The sequence below is a fragment of the Cupressus sempervirens genome, chromosome 8 (genome assembly GCF_028749045.1).
Source record: "Cupressus sempervirens isolate cs-2001-9-10 chromosome 8, ASM2874904v1, whole genome shotgun sequence".
Lineage (NCBI taxonomy): Eukaryota > Viridiplantae > Streptophyta > Pinopsida > Cupressales > Cupressaceae > Cupressus > Cupressus sempervirens.
The window spans coordinates 662,106,761-662,132,518 of NC_143125.1; positions in this window are offsets into that span (position 1 = coordinate 662,106,761).

Genomic DNA, 25,758 nt, shown 5'->3' on the forward strand with positions numbered 1-25,758 from the left:
CTAATAGGGTGATTAAAATCCTTTAACTAGGTCACATTTAAAAGTGTGCATTGTAACCTTTAATAGGGTTGTCCTTTCACAGGGCTTTACTTCAGGAGAGTGAGAATGAGTACCATGTTACTAGTGGTTTTTCCCAAATTGGGTTTCCACATAGAATTATTGTGTCAAATGTGGTATTGGATCTATTATGTTTCATGCTTACATTTCTACAAAGTTGATTTCATAGTAACCTACAAGTTTAAGTGATTGTATGTTCTAATGGATGCATGCATGATGAATATATTTTATGGATATGGGTTCACTAAGCTATCAAAATTTCTATGTGTACATATGGAACTTGGGTAACCAATTCACCCCCCCCCCCCCCCCCAGTTATTCTAAACAATTCCAATAATGATGCCATACACTGCAGAAATTTCTCATCATGTAGAATGTGTTGGAGGAGGTTATATGTCACAAGTGGATTTTGGATTAACACCATAATATTTCATCTTTGATGGTAATTATACCAAACATTTGATGTGCTTTCTCCATGAGTTATTTTGTCAAATAAATCTTACGTAATCATTGTAATTCCAATTTGGCAATCATTTATCTTTATGCATCAATTGCATTTGGGCAACCATTTCTGTTAGAGAAATATATGTCTCAACCTTGTAACTTTTTTTTATGTAAATTACCAACAATATGTTTTTGGTAGTTTTCCACATATTTATGTATTGGAAAAGGTGAATAAGTTGTTTAAAAAACACCTTGTCCATAGTATAATATATGAGGGCCATTTTTAGATTATAGTTAACTTAGTTTATGTATTTTATGGGAGTCTAAACTAGGGAACAATTTTATGGATGGAATTAGGATTTTAACCTAGTAGATTTTCTCATCTTGGAACTACAAATGTAAAAAATGGGAAACATGTGGCATAGTAGTTTTGACCATGGTTTTTTAAAACCATGAGTGGTTTTGAGGTTGTAAAATCACAATATAAGGAGGTTTTGGGGTGCTAGAAGGAGTCTCTCTGAGTTTGAGTTGTGGTGATTCACTCCTATAAGAAATTGCATTGCAAGTGTATTGTAATCATCTAGATTTGATAATATATTATGTAGGTTTTGAAGGGTGGAATATTTCTCTTGCAAGGGTTTCCCCATGGTAATCATTGTGTTATGTGTTCATTGTTATTTTAATCCTTTTATTGTGCATTTCTTGAGATATGTGTCATAATTAAGTTGGAATTTTCATAGTCTTCCTCTCTAAACTAGTGTAGGAGGCATTTTGATATACCTTTGGTTCCTTACATTTGGTATCCAAGCCTGGCTAGTTTTGGATCTATTTTTTGGGTACATGGTTTTTTGAGCTAATCAAGGTTTGAGTGGAAGCTTGTGTAGAAGTTTTCATTTCTATATTGTAGGCTTACAAAGATGACAATCATGTCTAGGAGGATTGATGTAGAGAATTTTTTTGGCACAAACTTTGAGATGTGGAAGCTAAAGATGAAATATTTATTGATTTATCAACATCTATGGGATGAGATGGATGAGAACAACATAAGACCCATAGGTAAAAGTACAAAGGTGTGTCACCTTTTAGGCTAACTTATCAAAATGACTAAATTTGAGTATTTCTATCCAAAAAGAACAATTGCTCAAACATATGATCTAGATAAATTCATTGTAGCTAAGTTATATATGGTCTCACACTTTTCCAATTTGAAATGTCTATTAAATGCATGTTTTAAACTAGTTTGCATCCAATTACTAAAGAAATAAAATTATTTCAGAAACTTGATGTTTCAATAACTCTTACTAATTTTTGTGATATTTTTTAAGCAACTTATAAACACCATTTTATAGGGCTGAAAGAAAAGAATATTCTCATATAGAATTTATAGTGTTTTAATTAGATATAATATATAGTAATTAAAAAATTCTACAAGCATGTATTTTAACACTCGAAAATATGTTGATTTTGAGAAAGAAAAAAATACTAAATCATATCAAAAAATTTAAAAATTATATGATGTTCTAGAGGAGAGAGTCCTCTTTTAGAATGTATTTTTTTGTTCTGGTTATAATAGATTTGTTTTGCAAAATGTGGTTGGAGATGAGACCTATCAATTTCATGCAAGTTGAAATTTAAATCATTATAAAAGAGAAAACATAGGTCTAAAGTCAATTTTTATTTTTGATTCTTCTAGCTATATATGTTATCTATAACATAGTCTGAGTTCAAATGAAAATAATTTTATTTCCATATAGTTTTGTGGTGGGAACTAAACACCCAATTTTCATTTTTTTCAACAACTGAAAAATTATCAATAAAAAATTAAAAAGAAATATCAATTCTTATTCCAAATATTTTTTTAAAATTATTATCATAAACTTCATCCATTTCTATGTGCATTTGATTAGTTTAATTCATTGTCAAATTATAAACAATAATACCGGTTTTATGTCATTGAAGGTGAACAGTTGTACTTTTCTTAGCATTTTCCTTTACAAAAGGGTGACACAGGTTTGTGCTTTTACCCCCACAAATCTAACTTTAACCTGGCAATATGTTGTGACAAATAGAAAAGATAAAGGTCTCATCAAATTTTATCTTGGACACTCAATTCTAATAAATGTCTATGAAGAACCTACTACAAAGAAGCTTTGGAAGAAGCTAAGTGAGATCTATCAAGTGAAATAACTTGTGAAAAATATTTTCTGGAGGAAGAAGTTGTATTCCTTGAGAATGGGAGAAGGTGGATAGATTTATGAGCATCAAGAAAGTTTTAATATGATGGTGACTCAATTGACCTTATTTGGGGTGTCAATGGATGAGGAAGAAAGGTGTCAAATCTTGTTGTTTTCTTTGTCAAACTCATGTGACAACCTTGGCATGGATACAGGGAGCACCATAATTGTCTTGAAGATGGAGGATTTTGTTGGTTCTCTACTTTCTAAAGAGATGAGAAGGAAGGTGTCTCTAAATGAAAAAGAGGCTTTGAGTGTTTGAGGAAGACCAAAAGAAAGATGGAAGAATGAAATACAGCATGAACATTCTAAGTCCAAGAATAAGGGGAGTTCAAAATCATCTAGTAAGTCCAAGGGAATCTATTGGAACTTTAGCAAACCTTAACACTTCTGAAAGGACTACAAAGAGGAGAAGAAGAAGTAGAAGAAGAAAAAATATTTTGATTATGAGTCTGAGAAGGAAGATGGAGATGCTTTGATTGTAGCCTTGGTCACTCATGCAAGTGACAATGCATGGTTTATAGACTCAGGTGCATCTTTCCACATGACTCCTAATAAAAATTAGTTTAGTAAGTATGAAAATTTTGATGGTGGTAAAGAGTATTTGGGAGATAGCTTAGTTCCTGATATTGTTGGTCATAGAATTATTCACATGAAATTTCTTAATGGTAGAATAAGAAGATTTTATGGTGTCTTGCATATCCTTGGACTAGTAAGAAATTTTCATTTGTTAGAAAACTAATAGATGTGGATGTGCATGTACAATTTTATGATGCAGGTGTGAAAATAGTGAGAGGTGCTATGGTAATAGAAAGAGGAAGCAAATTGGGTAACTTGTACTAGTTTGATGCATGCATGGCTAAGTACAATAATACTTTTGATAATATTTTGAAAAAAATTACTTTGATCGAGAAGAAGGGAGTTTCTCTTTCAACAGATGGTCATAGATTTTGGGTACCCAATGGTGCTCTATCTGTATAATGTGAATTCATGTGATCTATCATACCATAGTCAATAATTTGAAGTCCCTTTTAAATATCTGAAAAATCTTCTTACCACTGTGATATGTATCTCTTTAGTTTCTACTTGAAATGTTTCCATAATTCCAACTCTATTATCTCTGTCATGTCTAATATGTGTCAAATATTCCAATCCTCCAACAATTGATCTATATATTTTTAATAATACATTAGGAGATTCATCTTTGCTTGATAGCTTATATCTTGTCACATAGATGTTCTATCATGTTTACAACTTTCCAATCCAAATCTTGTCAAGAATTCCTTAAGATACATTTTTTGTGGTATGAAAATAATATCCTTATTCTAAACATTTGTAATCCCAAGAAATATTTCAACAAACCAATCATTCTTATCTTAAATTCATCATTGCCTTCAAAAAAATCTCATCCACAAACACCAAAATAATTAGCAAACCATTTGAACATTATTTCTTAAATACAAGCTAGTGTCTAGATTGCCTTTCTCAAATCCCAAACTAATCAAATGTTTGTCCAACCTACATACTAAGATCTAGGTGCTTCCTTTAGTCCATATAATTATTTCTTCAATCTCTAAACCACATTCTTTTCTTTTATCAAAGAAAAGCTACCAAGTTATTTAATGTATATCTCTTCTTCAACTTCTCCATTAAGAAAAATATGACTTAACATACATCCAATAAACCTTAAAATTCTTGTTAGCTACATAAGCCAAAAAATCCTAACTTCCTCCAATATAGCAATAGGTGCAAAATTTTCATCAAAATTAATTCCTTATTATTGTGAATAACCTTTCCGTACTATCCTTTCTACATTTCTCACTTCATTACCCTTCTCATTCATCTTGTTTGTGAATACCCACTTACTTTTAATTATGTCACTAATACATTTGGCATTGATTTGCAATGACTAAGTGTCGCAATTACGACTGCAATGTGTCGCCATTGCGACAGTAATAGATGTCATTGTTTTTTAGTCACAAATTATGACGTCTACCCTCTACCATCACAATTATGATGTCTATCCATCGCTATGAAACCACTTTATTATGGCACAAACCTCGTCACAATGCTTGTGGCGTACGTTGTAATTATGATGTTTGCCACAAGCATTGCGATGAGGTCGTGACAGCATCTGGTGACAGGGTCATTATGGTAGCGACATCGATGGCCATCGCAATGCTTGTCATGGACGTCACAATTGCAACATCCATGGAAAGCATTGCAACAGCACCATTGTGGCAGAAATGCCAAGGGTTGTCAAAATGGTTGGGGTGGATGTCGCAATTGTGTCGTCCATGGAAAGCATTATGACGGGGCCGTTGTGGTAGCGATGCCAACTGTCGTCACCGCCATAGCGACCCCACCACAAGCATATTAAACCTATTGCTTTAGCCACAAACATATTTGCAAGTTTGACAAGTAGAAATATATCTCCATTTCTCACATTTATTTGATGAATTTCAGAAGGAAATATTGGCTATAGGGATCTAACATTGAATCATTGAAAAAGTTTGAAGTAATTCATCTTTTCATGATATTTTGACTTCATTATCAACATTCTACAGTGTTTGCCATGTTTTCTGAATGGTTGCCAGCAATGTGATTTTCCCTCTATTTTATAGGTTTTTCCCCAACATTGGTTTGGCATTGAGCTTGACAAAAAGCTTTATCTTGCATTGCGCTACAGTTTCTCTTGATTTGTTCTCATGAATGAATTCCCTTTACTAGCAATCTTAGCTTTTCTATTTGAAAGTGATTGAAAAGGATTGCTCTGTCAATTGGAATATTTTCCATAAGAGTCGTCTATGCCATCTTCATCCTATAATTGTTTAACCTTTTTCCTTCTACGACGGTCATATTCTTCATCCCTGCATAAACCACACAAGATTATGGAAACACAATAGCATAGACATATATAATTGATTATTGTCCATAGAAACACTTTATGCATGAATAGACTGCTATGCTATTATTTATAGATAGAGCCCCATCTTGTTGGCATGTTTCTCCTCTATCTATAAAGCTATTATTTGACTGACAGGGAGCCAGACAAGTTTTTCTCTGTGCTAATTTTAGAGTCTTGCTCAACATCAGAATATTGTCTAACTTTACTTAAACCAAGTCTGCCAAGAACTTCTCTTTGTTTCTTTAGCTTAGTACAACTTCCACTAGAAAGCTACATGTTTACAAGGGGCATCGGAGTATCACAAAATTTAGCAATGTTACACCCATTCTGAACCACACCAGCTGTAATTTCTAATGTCTCAGTTTGCTGCACAGAAACATAGAGAGCGGACCAATTTTTCTTTGTGCTAATGTTAGAGTCTTGCTCAACATTAGAATATTGTCTAGCTTTACTTAAACCAAGTCTGCCAGGAACTTCTCTTTGTTTCTTTAGCTTAGTACCATTTCCACTAGAAAGATGCCTATTTACAAGAGGCATCGGAGTATCACAAAATTCAGCAATGTTACACCCATTCTGAACCACACCAGCTGTAATTTCAGATGTCTTGGTTTGTTGCACAGAAACACAACCATTTATTTTGTTTGACAGACCCTTTCCATGGGATTTTTGTGGATACTTAGAAGTGACCAAACATGAAAAACTTTTCATAGCTAGATACTCTTTTCTAGAAGGCATTTTTGCAAAGCATTTCTGCTTAAGAAAAATGTCAGCCTTCTTAAGTTGTAACTTCGTGCATTTCTTCCTCAAAATATGCATTGCTCTTAGAAAAAAATGCCCCCTGAAAGATAATGCTTGTAAAAATCGAGGACATGGAAGATGCTTATAAGCTTCAATCTATTTCTACTAACGAGGTAGTGGTTGTCCTCATGGTGTTTTTGGTAATTTTGGTTGGAAATACATTTAGTTTCTTGACTATATTTCTGTAACCTATGTGGATGCATAACTTTTACACATGACCCATTCATTTCCCTTCCCTTACAAAGAAAAGTACCATTTTTGCCTCCCTGCCAAAAGGAACATATAAAGATTCATTAGGACTAAAAGCAATTTTCTCAAAAATAAACATATACACTATAGCATTAATACAAAAAAAAAGCACCTAAAATAAGGAACCATCTTCTAGGGATAGGAGCTTAGCAGCCTCACTAGACCACACTACCATTCTCTAGATGCTCACTAGCAACAAGTTTACCATTTGAATCATTTTTTGGAAGTTTAGTAGCATGATGCTGAGTAATAATACATGTCAAACCATTTGTATAATGTTTGACATTCTCATGATCTATTACCATTAATTTTTGAATAAGCTTCAAAATTTCTACCAATATAGTTCTCATTATCATTGCTCACATCACAGTTCCGAGAATGTCTAACAACCATATCATTAAAATTACCCACAGAATCAGTTCCCTTTATTTCAAATTCCTTCTTCTTAACATTATTACTAGACCCATTTGATGTGCATCCATTACTTATGGTATGACTTGACTAGAAGACATTATTTGTTTAAATACCATTGGTTCTTGGAGGCACCATCTGTAATGTAGCATCATGATCTGCTGATGATCTAGATTTACTGCATGACTAGCTAGAACTTGTGTTCTTTTCTAGACTTTCTGAAATGAAATTGACATTTGACAAATTTTCTACCTATTGGGGTATCTTGTTTACACATGCAACACTAAAAGAGATTGTTGTTGTTTGGAAAGAATGCTTGTTTTCTGTCACCTAGGGGGCATATGAATCTTGTAAGTGGTTTTTCTTTGGATGTCCAATGTTCAATGACACCCTCTTCTTTAGTTTAGAGCCATTATACTGAGATTTAGATCCACCTGCTGTTTGAATGCTAGTTTTCTTATCTCGTATATAGAATAGCATGTAAGATTTCTAGGAAAGCGCACTTTTCTCACTGACTGAATAGACCTAGAGTACAAAATGTCAAAAGAGTAACTTCAATTAGTCTAAGAAACTTCAGTATAATTAGTGTTACCATATAAAGAAAAAGTTCTACATAAAATTGTAGTTCTTTTGTGTATTTTGTTATAAACAAATTATAATGAGGTTGCTCCACAAAATTAAACATGTCTTCACAACTGTAGCAAATGGATACTCGATTATCATCTAAAGCATGCCAGATGCCTGTGGATGAACGAATAAAGCATAAATAATGACTATAATGTGTGCTCCAGCCATCATGAACAAGAACACCATAGAGAGTGTACTTAAAATTTCCTTCTTGTGATTGATCAATAGACAGAGAAACTAGAATATCATTCAAATGTGCAAAATTTATTTAAAAACTAGTAGATAGTACAAAAACTATATTATTAGATTCCACTGAAAATGTGATCCACTGGAAAATAATATTGTAAGGACTACTTACATGTGAACTGCTAACAAATGGTTTGAGATCCAACGTACAACCAAAGTCTTCTTTTTTGTTAATTTTTCCTCTAGATCAAACTACACTAAAGCGCTTGAGATGAATTGCAAGAACATGTGGTGCTTTATCAATTTTGAGTTGTTTTAGAGCCTTCACTTTTACTTTTCATCGTTCACATTGATATCTTTTCACACCCCCATCTAACTGTTCCACTGTCGTGTAATGGGATAATGCTTTCAACAAGGAATCTGCTCGAATGATCTCTAGGCTCAAATCTAAGAAAGGATCAAATTTATTTGAGCAATAAGAACATTGTGTGCACTTCACCTACAAGCCAGGTTGAAGCAACTGTTAATGAATAAAATACTTTTCTAAGACTATAACATAGAGTTCCCAACATAAAAATAATTTTGAAAGGTTTAAGTGACTCAAAAAATCCCATTTATGAAATGAACAGTAAATCTTGGAGGTGTCTATAAGACCCTCTTTATTCCCTTGCTAATATTAAAAAAGATGATATTTAGATATGAATAACTTCTTCTGATATCTTCTTACATTCACTCATCCTTGTTAACAAAGTATGGAAAATTTTGAAAATATAAACAACTAAAAATCACAACCTGACTTATGAGTTAGCCACCAAACATTTTATGTACTAGACTCTTCTCATAAGCAACAGGTGATTCAATTAAACAATATAGATAAATATACTCATACTGGTAAAAGAAAGTTTTATGTTTTTTCTGTGTTTTTTTGAATATATGATTTTTTCCTCTGTTCAAAATATGAAATATATAGCAATGCATGGGAGTTGAAAGTGCAGATACAGTGCCCTGCATATGATCTTTCTATCTCTTGAGTCAATTCTTTTTGATGTGCTTGAGCATACATAGAACTAACCTGCATCCTTTATAAGTTTAGGCCAATCTTGTGAAGCAACAACCTAAAAGTTCAAGAATCACAAGAAAAATTAAACATGTAAAAAAATCCAATACTATCATCATTATAATCTACTAGAGATAGAAAATTGTTCATGTCCAAACCTATCAATAAATGCCTAAATGCAACACCTTTTCCTATAGAATAATTCATCTACTCTAATTTTAAAAACTTATAGAAATTATATTTCAGAAGTTTTTTAGGCAAAACAGGTAGATAGATATGACATTATTCTCATGCTCAAATTGCATACCCAGTGATAGCATAACATATATTAATTCAATGAAACTAATTTTAAGAAGGGTTCAATAATCTAGATGTCTATTTCACATGTGAGCAGTGGTACTTTGCAACAATGATGAGATAATGTAGTTCAAATTTTGGTGAGAATGTTGAAATGTGATAAATAAACCTAAAGTTTCATCTAGAGTTACTTGTTAGTGACTGTACATGTAAGTTCATAAGGATCATTGTGATGAAACTAAGTTACAATCATGATTCCAAGAACAACCTGTCAAATAATAAACAAGTCAGAATATTAATTTTATTAAATTTTAAAAGTTTAGAGATTAGAGATTGGATCTATGAAATTTAGTTTTACATGTTTAGGGATTAGATCTGTGACTAGAGATGTCACTTTTATGCACCCACAAACTGAGGCAAATAATGGACATACTGGTTATGAATCCAAACAAATATTGGTGATGGGACATAGAATATCATGAACTGATTTGTGTCATATTTAAACTAGTTATTCATTTGTAATAATTCAATACTAATATGTTTTTTAAAAAGAAGGTTTCAAAATCTCATGAGCCCCTTTTTTAGTTATCATTGAACAAGTTTTGTAATTAGTGTACCTTAAAAAAAGAGTTCCCAATCTTACACAAAAGAATAACAATAAATAGCTTTGTTTCAGTTTGGTTAGTTAGTGAAATGGTAGACGAGAAGCTTGTATCTCCAAATTGATTTTAATTTTATGAAAGTCAGGTTGAACTAAATTCAAGGGAATGTCTATTTAAAAGCTGCTTTCACAAAATAGTAACCACAGGCTCTACTATCATTTGACAGATTTTTTATTTAAGTGTTGTCAATATTAAATTTTAATGGAGCCAGGAATCAGTTTGAGAAAGATTGAAACATGTTATCATTCAATTCCTTCATACAACATAATTATTTATAATCCAAGTTGGACAGAATTATAGAAGAAAAAGGGATTTAAAAAAGAAATCGATCAACCAACGTGTAGGTGCCATGATGAGATGACACACACCTATCCATATGCAAGAACTTTGGCATTATAACCTTGGAATAAACCATCAACAAGTGGAGCAACACATTCTCCAAAAATCATTGATGATGGAGAACCAGTGCTGCCATACACATGATCAAATGTAAATGAATGCATACCAATTTTCATCTGCAAAATTATAATCAAAAATTGGTAGAAGTTAGAAATATACTCTACGACTCCATTGAATGTAAAATCCAGATCTCATAATCTATATGATTAAAATACAACGCATTAATGGATTTCAATAAATTGAAGCAAGTACTGAGAAAATATGCATCATGCACTATTTAAAAAATAAATGGCATGATAGTATTTTCATGTGCACATATTAGTATACAAAAGAAACTAGCAGTTTGAAAGCTGTGTCTGATACATAAGTGTAATTAAACAACAAGAAAGTTGGAATTGTAAAGATTATTGTTACTGTATTTCTAACACTTTAGTTTTATAATGAAAAAAAGTTTTTTCGAGTTGCTCAACACACACACACTGAATATTAATTTGTGCAGATTCAATTACTAAGAGTCCAATTTAAAAGTGTGCAAATTTGGCTTGAGATGCTGACTTTATAAAGTCATCTGCAAGTTGATCATGAAAGATAGCATCTCCATTTCATTATTTTGCATCTTTTCTCTTAATTAATAAAAATAAAACTTAATGTGTTTGAATCATTCATACATTGGTGGATTCTTCACCATCTTCAAAATATTGAGCATTGTAGTATATTGTTGGAGATGGATTGGAGAAAATAAAAACATCACCTCAGATTCTATAATACCATATTGTTTTCCATATTGTTCAATGTGCTTCCTTGTAATCTTCTTCTTACAAACCTAGGAAACTGCTCTTGAGCTCATGTTGACAATATACCCAATTGTTACTTGCAATCATCAATAGATCCTATCAAATTTGCATCTATGTAAAAAATCAGGGAGAAGTCATCATCCTTTATGTTCTCTAGTCCAAAGGTTAGAGTACGCAACACATATCTCAATAGATATAACTATCTTCTAATGTGTTTGTCTAGGTCTTGTCATTATCTTGGAGAGATAACTTACAAAAACTCCTACATCTAATCAGGTATTTGTAAGATGGATGAGGATCCAAACCATATATCTATAGTGAGATTCATTAACCTTTTATGATAAATAATAACTAGAAAACCATGGTTTTCCACTATTCTTTGGCTATCAGCCATCCCAAAGTTTTAAATCAACTCTTTGGGACACTTTGTCCAAGTAAGAACTGCATGATTATGATTTTTTATACATCTAACTTCAAGGCATAAAATGTAACTATATAAGATATGTAATCTCAAATTATTTAAATCATGATCCACCTGAAGTCAAGTTTTTACTTCTTATAGTGGTCACAAGATTGTCAACGTAAACAATTAGGATGATAATCTCAGTTATTGTCTAAAAGACTTTGAAATAATTCATGAGCTCAAAGGTGCTAATCAATCTGTGTTGTACCCTGCACAAGGAGTTTACTTCAACCCATACAATGATTTGATCAATTAACATAATTGATGCTCTAGGAATCTCCTTGAACTTTCTTTATAATCTACTGTACTCTTGAGATCCATTGACCTTCTTTTGATAATCTGTGGACACTAACATATTTAATTCTTTCTTTCTTGAAATTCAAATCCTTCGATTACTTACATATTTTCTTCCTCTTGGAGATTCCAGCTCAGAAATGCATCTTCACATCAATTTGGTGAATGCACCATCCAAATTTAGTAAATGTTAAAGGATCAAGCATTTCTGAGGTTATTTAACTTCAATTATTTGAAGTAAGTGAGGATATTATTTTAATAGAGGCAATCTTGTTTTCTCTCAAAAAAACATATGGATATGGACAATAGGCCACTGCCTCAAGGGCCAAGGATGAGACAAACACTACAGTCTAAGAATTCTTCACCTAAATCATAGTCTGATTAGGAAAATCTTAGTCTATAGTGATAAGGGCTAATAATATTCACCCAGGGGACCTTTTGTCTCCTTTCCACTATAAAAAAATTGCAACTTAAGAAAGTTCAAAAATGAAGGTTTGACTCAATTTGTACAAAACCACTATACCCCAAAAAAATAAATACTGAAAAGCCTCATACAGAAATATCTTAGATTATTTCTAGGGTAAAGTGGCAAGGAATGATATTGTTATCATAGGTTTTTTCAGGTTTTAATGCACAGCTACAACAATTTTGGTCATTAGAAAACAAGAGACTTATACTACAGGATAGAAACTGACAGGTGGCCCTAGGTAATATGCATACAAATATACTATATGGTAAGTTAGTAATGAGTAGATAGAAAGCTGGTAATCCAAACAAAAATAGATACTTTAGTTAAACAAGAGAAGATAGAATGTAGATTATCCGCTTTATCAAAATTCAATATAAGTAAAAACTAGCACAAACATGTCTTAACATGAATATAATATGCTTTGAAAGATATGTGATGCCTTGTGTTGTCCAATCCTTGTGCTCTTACACATACATTATGGTGGGACTATCACTAAGATTCTACTTTCTTTTTTATATATTCTAGGTTTCTATTGAGGCTTGAATATGCTATCCTATTTGAATTTGTTCAACTCATTTTACCCCTATTAATTTTGACCTTCAAAGTTATCCATGCATACCTTCACCTATACACAAAAAAAGCCCAAGCTGATTTGGGATTTAAATTGTGCCTCTTAGAAAAAAGAAAAGGGAAAGTGAAAAGAAACATTGATTATTCGTGCTTAAATTCACCAATTAAATAATACATACCAAATACATAAGGAGCCTAATTTACATTTCTCAAGAAATAATACTATACCATGTAGAGAAGGGCTACATGACAAGAAGTGTCTCTCTTTAGCCCAAGAGGAATGCAGTTGATGTAATAAAGTAATTTTCTGGGGTTTAAATAACAACATATAGAAAGGAGAGATAAATAAGGATAAACAATTTGAGTATCATGACTGATGAAGATAAGGAAGAAAACTGGAACAAATAGTACAATAAAGGAGCATTGAAGCATACCTCAATGAATGAAACTCTTAACTGAAATTTTGCTTGATTTTTCAATGTTTCAATTTTTCTGAATATTGCCTCCATAACTTGAGGAATAATTCCTATCTCCTCATCTTCTGCATAACCAGTGCCCATGGTGTATGTCTTACTAGAACCAATCTAGAATAATATGTAAATGTCATCCAATGTGAATCCAATAGCAAACATTTAATCAAGTAGTACATGTTAATGAAAATAAAACTTAATGTGTTTGAATCATTCATACATCGGTGGATTCTTCACCATCTTCAAAACATTGAGCATTGCAGTATATTGTTGGAGATGGATTGGAGAAAATAAAAACATCACCTTAGATTCTATAATACCATATTTTTTTCCATACTGTTCAATGTGCTTCCTTGTAATCTTCTTCTTACAAACCTAGGAAACTGCTCTTGAGCTCATGTTGACAGTATACCCAATTGTTACTTGCAATCATCAATACATCCTATCAAATTTGCATCTATGTAAAAGATGCTTGTGTCCTTCCACTTGAAAGGGGCCTTAACAAGACACAGTGTTATAGGTCTAAACATACAACAAAATAAAGAAATATTTAGTATCTTATTGAGCTTCACTTTGTTTTGAGAATAGTTTAATATTCTCTACTAAACAGGGCCAACCACATGAAGGTGGAAGCTCATTTGGCCCCACCCCCCCTCCCCCTAACATCACTCTACATTCCCCGTTAACATCTAACATTCATTCATTCTTTCAACCATTAATAAAATGTAACATTCAATCAATATCACATGATAACATTCATTAACACATTAGATTTGTTAACATGCAACATTCATCGATATTCTACATTAACACATAATTCATGAACATTCATTAACACATAATTAAATTCATTGAGACATAAAATTCAGTCATTATCAATTAAGGTATGTAGATGAAAATTATTTATTTTTTTTCTTTCTATTTCTTTTTTCTATGTAAGCTCTAAGAGGAGCATCAGTGTCATCATCAATTCCCCCCTCATCAATTGTTCTATTCACTGTTCTTGATGATCTCAAATTCCTATGATGTTGCAAAGTGGGGTCCTTTGCAATAACAAATAAAAGAGTTAAATTAAAAATAATTTATTATAATTGTTACAAGTATTTAATTATTTTAAATAACATAACTGTGGTGCTCTTTACCTGATCTGACCACATCATTTTGTCTGGACTCAATGTCAACACACTCATGAACATCGACCCCTCGATCCTCTACAACTACTATACAAAATGTTACGTTAATCCAAACACCAATTGCGATTATAAATAAAAGATTTAATAGCAAATGTATACCTCCACCATTGGGATGCACATGATGTGAACCTTTAGCATCCAGAGATTGTGTAGAAGGATTGTCAGGCTACATTCCAACATCCTATGCATTGTTATCATTGCTTGCTTAAAACAAATATACTCATTTTATATTGGAAATTAACATCAAATAGACTAATTGGTAAAGTATTCAATTTGAAATAAATTTCATTTAGCTTATTTACATGTGGCTCAAATGCATCATTATTAGAACCTTCCACACTAATTTCAGCTCATATTCATTCAGCCACAGCTCTATAGCCTTGTTGGAAACCAATTCTCTTATCCTCTTTTGTGAGGCATCTCTTCAACTTTGAACCCTGCATTTTTGCATGGTATGGTGAATTTTACTTGCATTGTTTCATCAACCAATGGAGGGTAGTTAAAATATCGAAAGGAAATGGTAAATAGCTAGCAGGATTTCCAACCCTTGTTACACCTTATTTTGGTCATGTTGGAGTTGTTCTAAACTATCTTTGGTGTTTGGGATTCATAGAGGATCCAATTGCACTCTTGGTTGGGTGTGTAGAATAAAAGTCAAGTGCTGCAATCTACCCTATGACTGGTAACAAAAAGTTTTCCTTAGACCTAATTTGTTTTGGGTTGTGTTGATGTTTGTTTTGGTTTCCATTTATGTTAGAGGGTTGGAGTTGTCCAAAACACTTGGTGTCAAGATTGGGTATATGAGGCCTTGAATGGCACAAGGGAGAAGTAACTAGTATGCAACCTTATGTGATGAGTTGGGTCTATGAATTAAAGGAGTAGTTGTAATAGTAGATTAGTTCCTTGTTTGAAGGTTAATCAAGCCTTGAATGTTCTTGTGGAGAATAGAAGATTGATTTGATAACTTGAATTGCTTAGTTGTTCCAAGGTGCTAGGAGTTTGTTGGTGCTTCCAAAGCGTGTTACTCTGCATCATATATTGGTGTTGAGGAACACTGAGATTCAAGTTGAGGATTAGGAGCATAGACAAGCTAGTCTATCCTACCATTTCCCATCACATTATATAAAAAATTTGATACAATTTTTCATTTACTAATACTTACAACTCTAGCTTGAAGTTTTGAAAAACCACTAGAGCCAAGCTTGTGTGTCTTGTGTTTTTGTAGTCTTGCCTTTGTTGCCTTTGATGTGTCAGGCAATCTATGAAAAGTTTGAAATATGTTAGATAGTATAAGTATAGAGGTTAATTAGTACATAATTAGATTCTCAATAGTATCACATACCTTTTCGTACTCTCCACTGGTGTAATATTATTTTTCTTTTCAGCTTTATACTTTCCATCCAAAATCAGAATCTGCCACTCAGCCTCAGGAACATAGGGTGGATGCTCGTACCTAGGGTTATCCCATAAATTTTTTTGTACTGGTCCCTAATATACTTCAAACATAAACCAAATTTTTCAAGGAACTTGTTTCTCTCAAATGCACGAGGTCCAAAGAGTTGGGTCATGCTTTCTATAAGATCATCCTGCAACTGTTTGTCTTGGTTATTCCACCTTTTAAGTAAAAAAAAACATGTTAGAATCATAAATGAAGTGAAGCTACGTTTAATATAGTTCAAGAAATGGATGAAAAGGAAAACTATTATAGAAATGATATGAAATTAAAATAGTGGTTTGGGGTTTTAGTTAGGATATGATGTTCCACCAGGTACGCAGGGTGGGCCTGAATATTCGCAAACACTCATCACCAAGTTTTCTCCAAAAAACATCATTCCCTACAAAATAATCATGGGATCATTAGCCGATGAAGAGTGATCAAAAACTAAATTACTATATATCACTATATAATAATAATAACTTTAAAGTACCTCAAACTTTGGCTACTTTTAATGTAATGCCTTCATCGTCGTTGATGATCAATATGACATCCGTCATCATTCCTATACGAGGAACATAGGAACATCCAGGAAATGAGGTTGCAGCTCCTATTGCAAAAAGTTTCATAAGTTTCATAAGTCTTTGTCACGAAGTATAAAAGAACAAATGATAATTGATGTTAAAAATTTGTAAAAAAAAAATTGTTTGTTGCTATCATAAGAGATAAAAAGAGGGATTGCTATCATAAGAGAGAAAAAGAGGGATTTGTGTACTAGTAGATGGTGCAACAGTCGATGCCTATAAGCTATGTGTTGTCGACTCAGTCGTCAAATTTAGAGATTTATGGTTGTCCTGGATGGAGGGGGTGTCATCATAGGATTCAATTGATGTGAAGCTGAAGAATAAAATTGTTAGAGCATGCATAAATATAGAATGCATGGACTAGCATGGACAAGATTGTTAGAGCATTAAAAAAAAGGATTGTTCGAGCATGTATTGTCAATGATTATGATCATTCCTATATATATTCAGCAAAAAACACAAGTGGGCAATGGAACATGCGATCTACCTGAACCACCTGCAGCACCCTCATCATGGGAACAAGGCTCAAAATCACACAAAAAACTCTATAAAGACAACATATCCATATTTTAATTAATGCCATAAAAGAGCACAACATAAAAACCATTATTGAACTCTTTTTATAATTAAAAATTTCATTAATACTTACTTTTAAGGTTTCAAAGGTGTGCATCAATTCAGATCCCCTATCTCTTATTTCTTGAGTAGTAGGCTTTATTGTTTCCAAACATAGAATTTCTCTACCAATTTTCTTTAGCAACTTTTTAGTCAAACCGATCGGGTCATCAGTGTCTGCTAAGTCAATATAGAAAGGGTCCTCCTCAGGGGGGACTGTTGATCAGGGACTGTAGGTTCCTTTCCCTCCCTCTGACCACTGGCCCTCTATGACAACAATAGTATTAGTATTATCAAAATTACTTCAAAATAATGAAGAAAACAACATTAAAAAAATAGCATTATGCTTCTATCTAGTTTGTACAATTACAATGAGTTTTACCTGTTCATGTGTAGATGAGCCAGGAACATCACCAGCATCCCCTCCGGGCTTTGGGTAGTTGCTCCATATTGTGCCCCTATCTCAAAGATCAAGTATAAAAATGTTAGCCAAAAATTTATTGACTAAATGGTATGTTGGAGTCATTGATTAGAACTTGGTTTAATAGTATGTACCACCCCCATGATAGTAACCTCGTTTGTATTTATGTGGTTCAAATTGTAATCAATAAGAAGCTCTTCCCCTACATGTATTGATTTTATTGCATAGATGAATACATGATTTCCCTCACGCACCTCAAATATGCAATTGGGTTGCTTTATAGTTGACCCAGGTCATGTACTATTTATAAAACCCGCAATATTCCCTATTGCTTTTGGCCTTCGATCAATGTATATAGCCACACTTTTACTTTGATTATTGTCTTGTTGTTGTATATAATTTGTCGAGAGGGCATACCTATGCATACTTTTTTTATATTGAACAATATGCATCCAACTTTTGTAATTGTAACACGGTCCAACATACTCCATCAATTCAGAAACTTTGTTGTAAGACACCTTTATGCCATCCATAGAAAATAGGCCCAAACTATGTAATGATGATGGTGCTATGTGATATATCCTCTCGTTAACACAAAAATCAGTGTTTATTGGAGGAAGTTCCTTGGGTACCAAATATTTCTATAGATGTTGGTACCTCAAGGGCACCTTGATGTCACCTTCCATCTCATCATCATAAGAACATGACCCCCCTTGAGAAAGGAAAAATATCATGCGTTTATTGAATTTCCTTCTAGTCCTTTGACCTCTAGTTAATCTCCCTATTCTAGATAAATTGCATGTCTCACTTTCCTCTTTTATTACTATATTTCCCTCACTGGAGGAAGGCACTTCTGACAAATACCTATTCACTAGTACCTACAAATGGGAGAGATCTTAGAAGACATCAATCTTACTATTGATATGTGTATTAAATAGACTGTCTATAAGGAGTATTGACTTATACCTATCGATCCATGAGACTATGCAGGATGCTCCTGAAAGGGGTTCAGTTTCCTACAAATGTAATTCAATTATTGTGAGCATAATCACATCATAATCATAATCACATCCATCATTAGCATCACATAAAAATTAAAACCATTAAAAGGTACACAATAAAACACTTAAATCAAGCTCACATTATAAGCCTACTAGGGAAGTAGGCCTAGTGAAGGGTTAAAACTAGGTCTTTGTATCAGCTAATGAGTTGAGGGCTTAGTCACCTTGGGGACATGCTATTTGAAGTTTTTTGATGTGTGTGGAGGTGGAGGAAACACCTAGGTAAGGTGAAGTCAATTTTGGCGCCTATTGAGGCATTGTGAGCATTTGATAGTTTGTTGATTAGATTGCTTGGATGAATCCATTGGATGGATTGAGGGACATTCATGGGATTATTCCAAAGATGTAGAACCTAAGGTGGCATAAGGATTTGGTGTGCACTCTGATAGGTTATGGAGTTGGCTTGGATCAAGGAGAGGGATCTTATGAAGATGCTTGGTTGGTGTTGTGAGAACACTATGGAAGTCCCTCTTGTTATGAATGATTGCAAGTCCACCTAGGGTCTCTGCATCACCTACAAAGGAAAAATTATTAACGAACAAATTGGGTGAGCACTTATATTATGTTTTCCTTATGAATTTTATTCTAGGTACAACTCCTTTTTATAGATATTTAATGAATTCCCTTTTCTAAACTAAACACTTACAAATGCTTTTGACTTGAAAGAAAATAAGGCTCAATACATTCATGCATCAATATGTGTTTTAAATAGTTTTATTTAATTTATTTAGATTAATAGTTAATTTAGATTAGCAGTATTCTATTTGTAGTTGAAACTTGTAGCTTTTAAATAGATAATGAATAAACTATGCAACCATGTATATAAGACAAATATATATCTATCAAGAAATGAATATTAAATAGATTAAGGATTGATGGCATACCTCTAAATTCCATCATCATCATCCTCGTTGTCATCATCATCATCATCATCATCATCCTCATCATCATCATCGTCATCGTCATCCTCATCATCATCATCATCCTCGCCATCATCTTCATCGTCGTTGTCGTCATCATCATCAACATCATCATCATCAACATCAACATCATCTTCATCATCATCATCAGTAGCAACATCATCGTCGTCATCTTCCTCTTCTTCTTCATGAAAATTTGTGTCAGGAACATCATCCAATAACTGTCGATCGTGATCACCATCTACATTATCTTCTTCTTCGGTATCTTCTTCTTCCATCGCATTATACTTTATTGGCCTTCCTCTCGGTTCATGTATAACAATAAATGACCAACCCGATTTATGTGGAACCTCTGAGTAAAATACCTGCTCACATTAGCTTGGAAGAACATAAGGCTCATCCTCAACTAGCTCAAATGACCTTGTATTAACCATTGTAAATCCATTATCATGTTCAATAACAGTTCTATCAAGATCATTTGGATTAAGTCGTAGCCTGTACCATTTGACAATGAAGAGTACTAATTTGAATGAACTAAAGTCACACTCAAGTATATCATCCAAAATGCCATAGTATCAATTTTCAGACTCTTGAGGATGTAAGTCATTTCTAGATGAAATATTAGTCACTTGAAAGACTGCAGTTATTCCTGAATCACAAGTTTTCTTCATGTCATCCAACACTTTGACGCAAAATTTCTGACCATTACAAAACATAGCCTTGTGGTGTTTAACCTACAATAATATGTGAAACATGTCAAAATTATTGTATCGTGAGTTGATAAACATACCGGTGATTAATAAATTTGTACATACCTGGAAATCTCTTGAACCGCATGCTAAATCTATTTCCCTTTTTGTAACATTGGAATCTCCATTACGATGAGCTTTTTTAACCAATGAAGATACACCTTCCCATGTTAATGTGTGACCAAAATGTTGACATTGTTCAATCCATACCGTCATCCAATCAAGATTGTTTGCAATATACAAATGTAGTGCATCCCACTCTCGAGCCCCTGCACAAAAAAAAAATAGACAACTTACAACTGATTTATTTTGAAGATTAAGAAATAATTTATTGCAATAACATCTTATAATTTATTACCTCTCATTTTCCTCAATGTACCATTCCCCATCAAGTAGTCCCCTTCTAATTTTTTAAAAAGCTCAAGATCCCAAATGAGATCTACATGGATATTTGATGCAAACTTAGGAAGATATTCAGTAATGTACACCATAGTCTGGTATACCATATATCCCTCTACCATAGAACCCTCAGGATGTGCTTTTTGTTGAACCAAAGCCTTCAAATATTTCAAATGCCTCTCAACCATCCACATTGACCTAGTGTGTACAGCTCCACACAATTCAATCTCCTCAACTAGGTGTATGAGGTAGTGTTCTTGTGCATTGAAAAAAGTTGGAGGTAGACACTTTTGCATTTCACATAATAAATGAGGAATTCTTCTCTTCCAATAGTTTATATATTCTTTATGGATTTCTTTAGATGACAACCACCTACATTAAGAGATTCAAGTCACAAAAAATATATAGATACAAAACTTTACAAAATAATATACAATAGATTACATAGCAAGAAAAACAAATCGCGAATATAATAAATATATACAACACATTGAACAGATATTACTGCTTACCTCGTATATTTTCCAAGATCGTATATCACTTGTTTGATGTTATTATTGAAGTGCTCTAGGAGAGATAGAGGAAGCACGCACTGCAGTAATTATAAACCAATTATTTCATTATTTTCTAACATAACATAACGAATAGTACACGAAGTTTATGAATATATTGTAAATACAGAAGAACATAGCTTACCTGGACGAAAGTATGCCAATCATGCGTTTTGAGCCCTGGCCCAAATTCACTTTTTTTTTATATGAGATTGTTTATGTTTGTAGAAAATCCTATGGGAAATTGAATTTTTTGTATGACTTCTTTTATGGCATCACTTTGATGCTTCGTTAATAACCAAGGAAGGGCACTTATATTAATCTGATCTCTATTGCTATTTGAGTGAATGAAATTCTTCAATGCATGATTGGATTCATGTATGTCATTACAAATTTTGACAATTTTTTCTTTGTCATGCATTCCATCCAATATTTTCCACAATGTCTTTGTTATATTCTTTCCAATATGCATAGTATCAAACGAATGCATAATTTGTAAGTGCTCGTAGTAGGGCAAGCTACTAAATTGTCTGGGATAGCTTTTTAGTCCCTTTGGTAGGTTTTCAGTATTGCCTTAACAACCTTCACGATTATCAATTACACAATTAGTAAACAAAAATCACAATAGAAATATATAAATTACAAACATAAACCATTAGGTGGAATGGCATTACCTCAATGATTAATTCTATTATATTCCAACTTCCATAGGTGAGGTGTCATTCTTCATGGCTTTGATGTAGTCTCTTCTTTCCCATTGAAAAGATTTTTTTTCGTACTTTGATACTTATGATTCCTGTGGAGGAAGTGTCTACACTCATCAAACACCTACTTTCCTAAACTTTTTGAATAACGATATTTCATCTTTGGACCACAAATTGGACATGCAAATTTTCCCTTTGTTTGAAGACCTACAAGATAATGATATAATTGGATTATTAAATATGTTGATTTGTACAATTAGAATTATCGTGCACAACTTGAATTCACTATAACATACCACAAAAATGTGTTAGCCCTGGAGCATCATGTATTGTCCATGCAAGTATTGCATGGAATTGAAATTGTCTTTGTCCTATTGGTCTAGACACGTCATACATAGTGACACCGTTCCATAACTCCACCAACTCGTTGATAAGAGGCTCAATATATACATTCATATCTTTTACTTGATATTTACCTACTTGAATGAACAGTAACATTACATAATTATTGTGACCGTTTTACTGCAAGATTTGTAAGTACATGCAAATTAATAACTATCAAATGATAAGATATCTGGAACAATCATTTCCAACATAATGTGCTCCCTCTTTATTGACATCCACAAAGGAATGTTATTGTTGATAACAAAAATAGGCCACACCGAGTAAATAGATATCATCTCTCCAAATGGATTGACACCATTCACTGCCCATGAAAGCCTGAGATTACGAGGTTCTTCTTTGAAGTGTTGCCACTTTTCCTCTATGTACATCAATTTTGAACCATCCACAGGGATTCAAATAATGTCATCTTGACTTCCATTGTGTGCATGATAATCCATAAATTAAGCCAAGCTACTACACCTGAATAATTGTCGCATCCGTGGAATAATTGGGATGTAACAAAGAACCTTTTGAGGTACCTTTTTGTTAGTTGATCTGTTCGATATCTACTCGTATGACATATAGGGCATTGTGTTGCAAATTCATGTTCTTTATAATATAAATATGTTCATTGGGACAAGCATGCATTGCTTCATACTCCATTCCAATATCTTTCATAACAGTAGATAATTCTTGATATGAGCAAGGTAGAATATTTGATGATGGTAACAGAAACTCGCCTATCAATCTACAGTAAAAAAACATAAGTTGTTAATATAAATAATATTATTGGTACATTATTCACCCTTTGTTAATTATAAAGACATATATGACATACCTTAACATACGTGACATTGTTATGTTGGATAAACCATTCATAACCTTGAAGTTCAACAACAACAATACAACAAAGAGAAGATTTGCTTGGGAATCTTTGTATTGGGGCTCGTATGCCTTCTCAAGTAGAGGTACATCGAGGCTATCATTATCATCATGATCATATATGCTTGGACTAAATGTGTCATGGATCAATGTATTTATACCATCATCTTCAATTGTGTTTTCTGGTGCATGATCATCATCTTCCATGGGATCATTATCTTCACCTTGGATATTTGCACCTCCATGTTCCTCCACTTCGAAAACCATATTCTTTAGATTGTTTTGGTTCATATCATGTACTTCCCTAGGGAGATCAACCTATAAAAAATTGATTAACATAAATAAACCATGATCATCAACTCATCATCAAGTGATTTTATATGTATGTAAATTGTTAAAATAATATAATGAATGACTTACCAGTGGATGATAGTCATGCCCCCCCTCAATGTGACCATTCTCCCTACAATGTCTCTTAACTATTTTGATTAGCAGTCTTCTATGGTTTAAGCCCTTACAGATATTGCAAGGACATTAACATTTTCCATCACCTTTTCTTTTCAAGTTAGACCACAATCTAGCAATTGTCTCCCTATTTTGTTCGTTACTTATATTATCTGACATGATCATTCTTTGCAGGAAGCAAAAATTGGGCTATGAAAACTTCTGTCTACAACTTTCACAAACTAAGTAAAACTGTCGAAAGTACAAAAATCTTCTTAGACCTAGCTAAATACTTTAATATTTTAAAAATACTTTCTTTGACTTTATTCTTAAGATATTTAATTGAATCACCTTTTATAACATTCAATCAATTGCTCTAGGCAAATTTGTGGATAAGATTATTTGTATAACTTTGACCAACTGCCTGAAGGTCTTATTTCAAGAGACCTTACAACATTAAGCCACTAAAAGCAATTTCAAAACATATAAGCTAAAATTCTAGTTAAAATATACATTAGAATAAAAAATATACAATTTTCATACCTGAGCACACGGCTATAACTCGTGCAACGGCCTTCTTGCTTAGCTGTAGAAGCTCTCCAGCAATCAAATTATACAAACTACAAGGCCTAACAGAAATTTCAAAACATATAAGCTACTAGTCTAGTTAAAATATACATTAGACTAGATTCAACAATAGCAAGCAATGTTATTTAGAATTAGATTCAACAAACCTTAGCAGTGTAAGTAGCCATCTCATCTAAACTAGACTCCAGACACGAGGGGTCATTCACATACTCTTCCCCTAAAGGTATCTTGAAGAACAAAAGCCACTGTTCTTGAGTTTGTGAATTGCACCTCAAGATGAATGAAGCTTAAATGGAATGAAAATTATTTTCATACATTTAAATCAGGATGTAATATTTATTCATAAGTATATACCTTGCAAGCACTTATAATTGTTGTTATATGTGTTGCAGGAAAAGAAGAAGTTTCAAGATAAGTTTACATTGCTGTTATATGTGTTGCAGGAAAAGAAAAACTTTACATTGCTTTAACTTTCCATTGATAAGTATCATCTAAGACTTTTACCAAAATTTTCCTAGAAAATTTTATCAATTTTGCCTCTCCATAATTATACTTATTAAATAAAATAAACCACACAATTATCATTTAATACAGGAGAGTTATGGTCATATGTTAAGAGATAATTCATTTTCTATTATGAAAATTTGGGGATGCCAAATGCTCTCAAATCTGTTATATTTACTTTTGTTCTAATTTTATTACAGTTAATTTCAATGTAAATTAAGGTTATGCTTTTTCTGAAGAATGATATTGAATGGTCTGTCATATGTATGTGCTTCGTCACTTGGTGAGATTTTTGCTAAGGCTCAATTAGATGAGAGAGCCATGATTGAAGAGGCCTCAAATTCTGTAGCCGCTGATATGCCAACCATTCGTCCAAGTGCTACTGAGGAACATGGTGAAGTAGAGAAACCAGAGTCTTCAGAAAAACCAAAGGAAATGAATGAACCACTTGAGGAAGATGGATGCTAGTTAGGCAAGGTTGATTCTAGTGAAAAAAGACTTGAAATTTTTGAAACTCTCGTGCAACAAGATATAACTAAAGAGGTTGAGATGCACCTGGTGGAAAAGTAGGAATCTCCAACCATAGTTCAATCATCAATTGAGATCCTGTCTCGGAGTGATGATATTGTGAAGTAGCAAGAAGAAGGGTTGCTAATTGTGAAGCTAGTTGCTGGAGATGATGCTAATGCTTCTACTTCTAAAGAACTCGAGTCTCAAGGGGTACATTCTAGTGTTGATGTTCAAAATGAAAAAAATGTGATAGATAATAGTGATATTCAATGGAACGGTGATATTCAATGTAATAATGATATCAATAGTGCTTTAAGACAGTACGCATCTCTTAGATAGTGAGATATCAATAAAAGATAGTGATGCTCAATAGATGTCACTGCTATGAGAAGCAAGGTCTTTTATATTACAGAGATCTTGAAGAT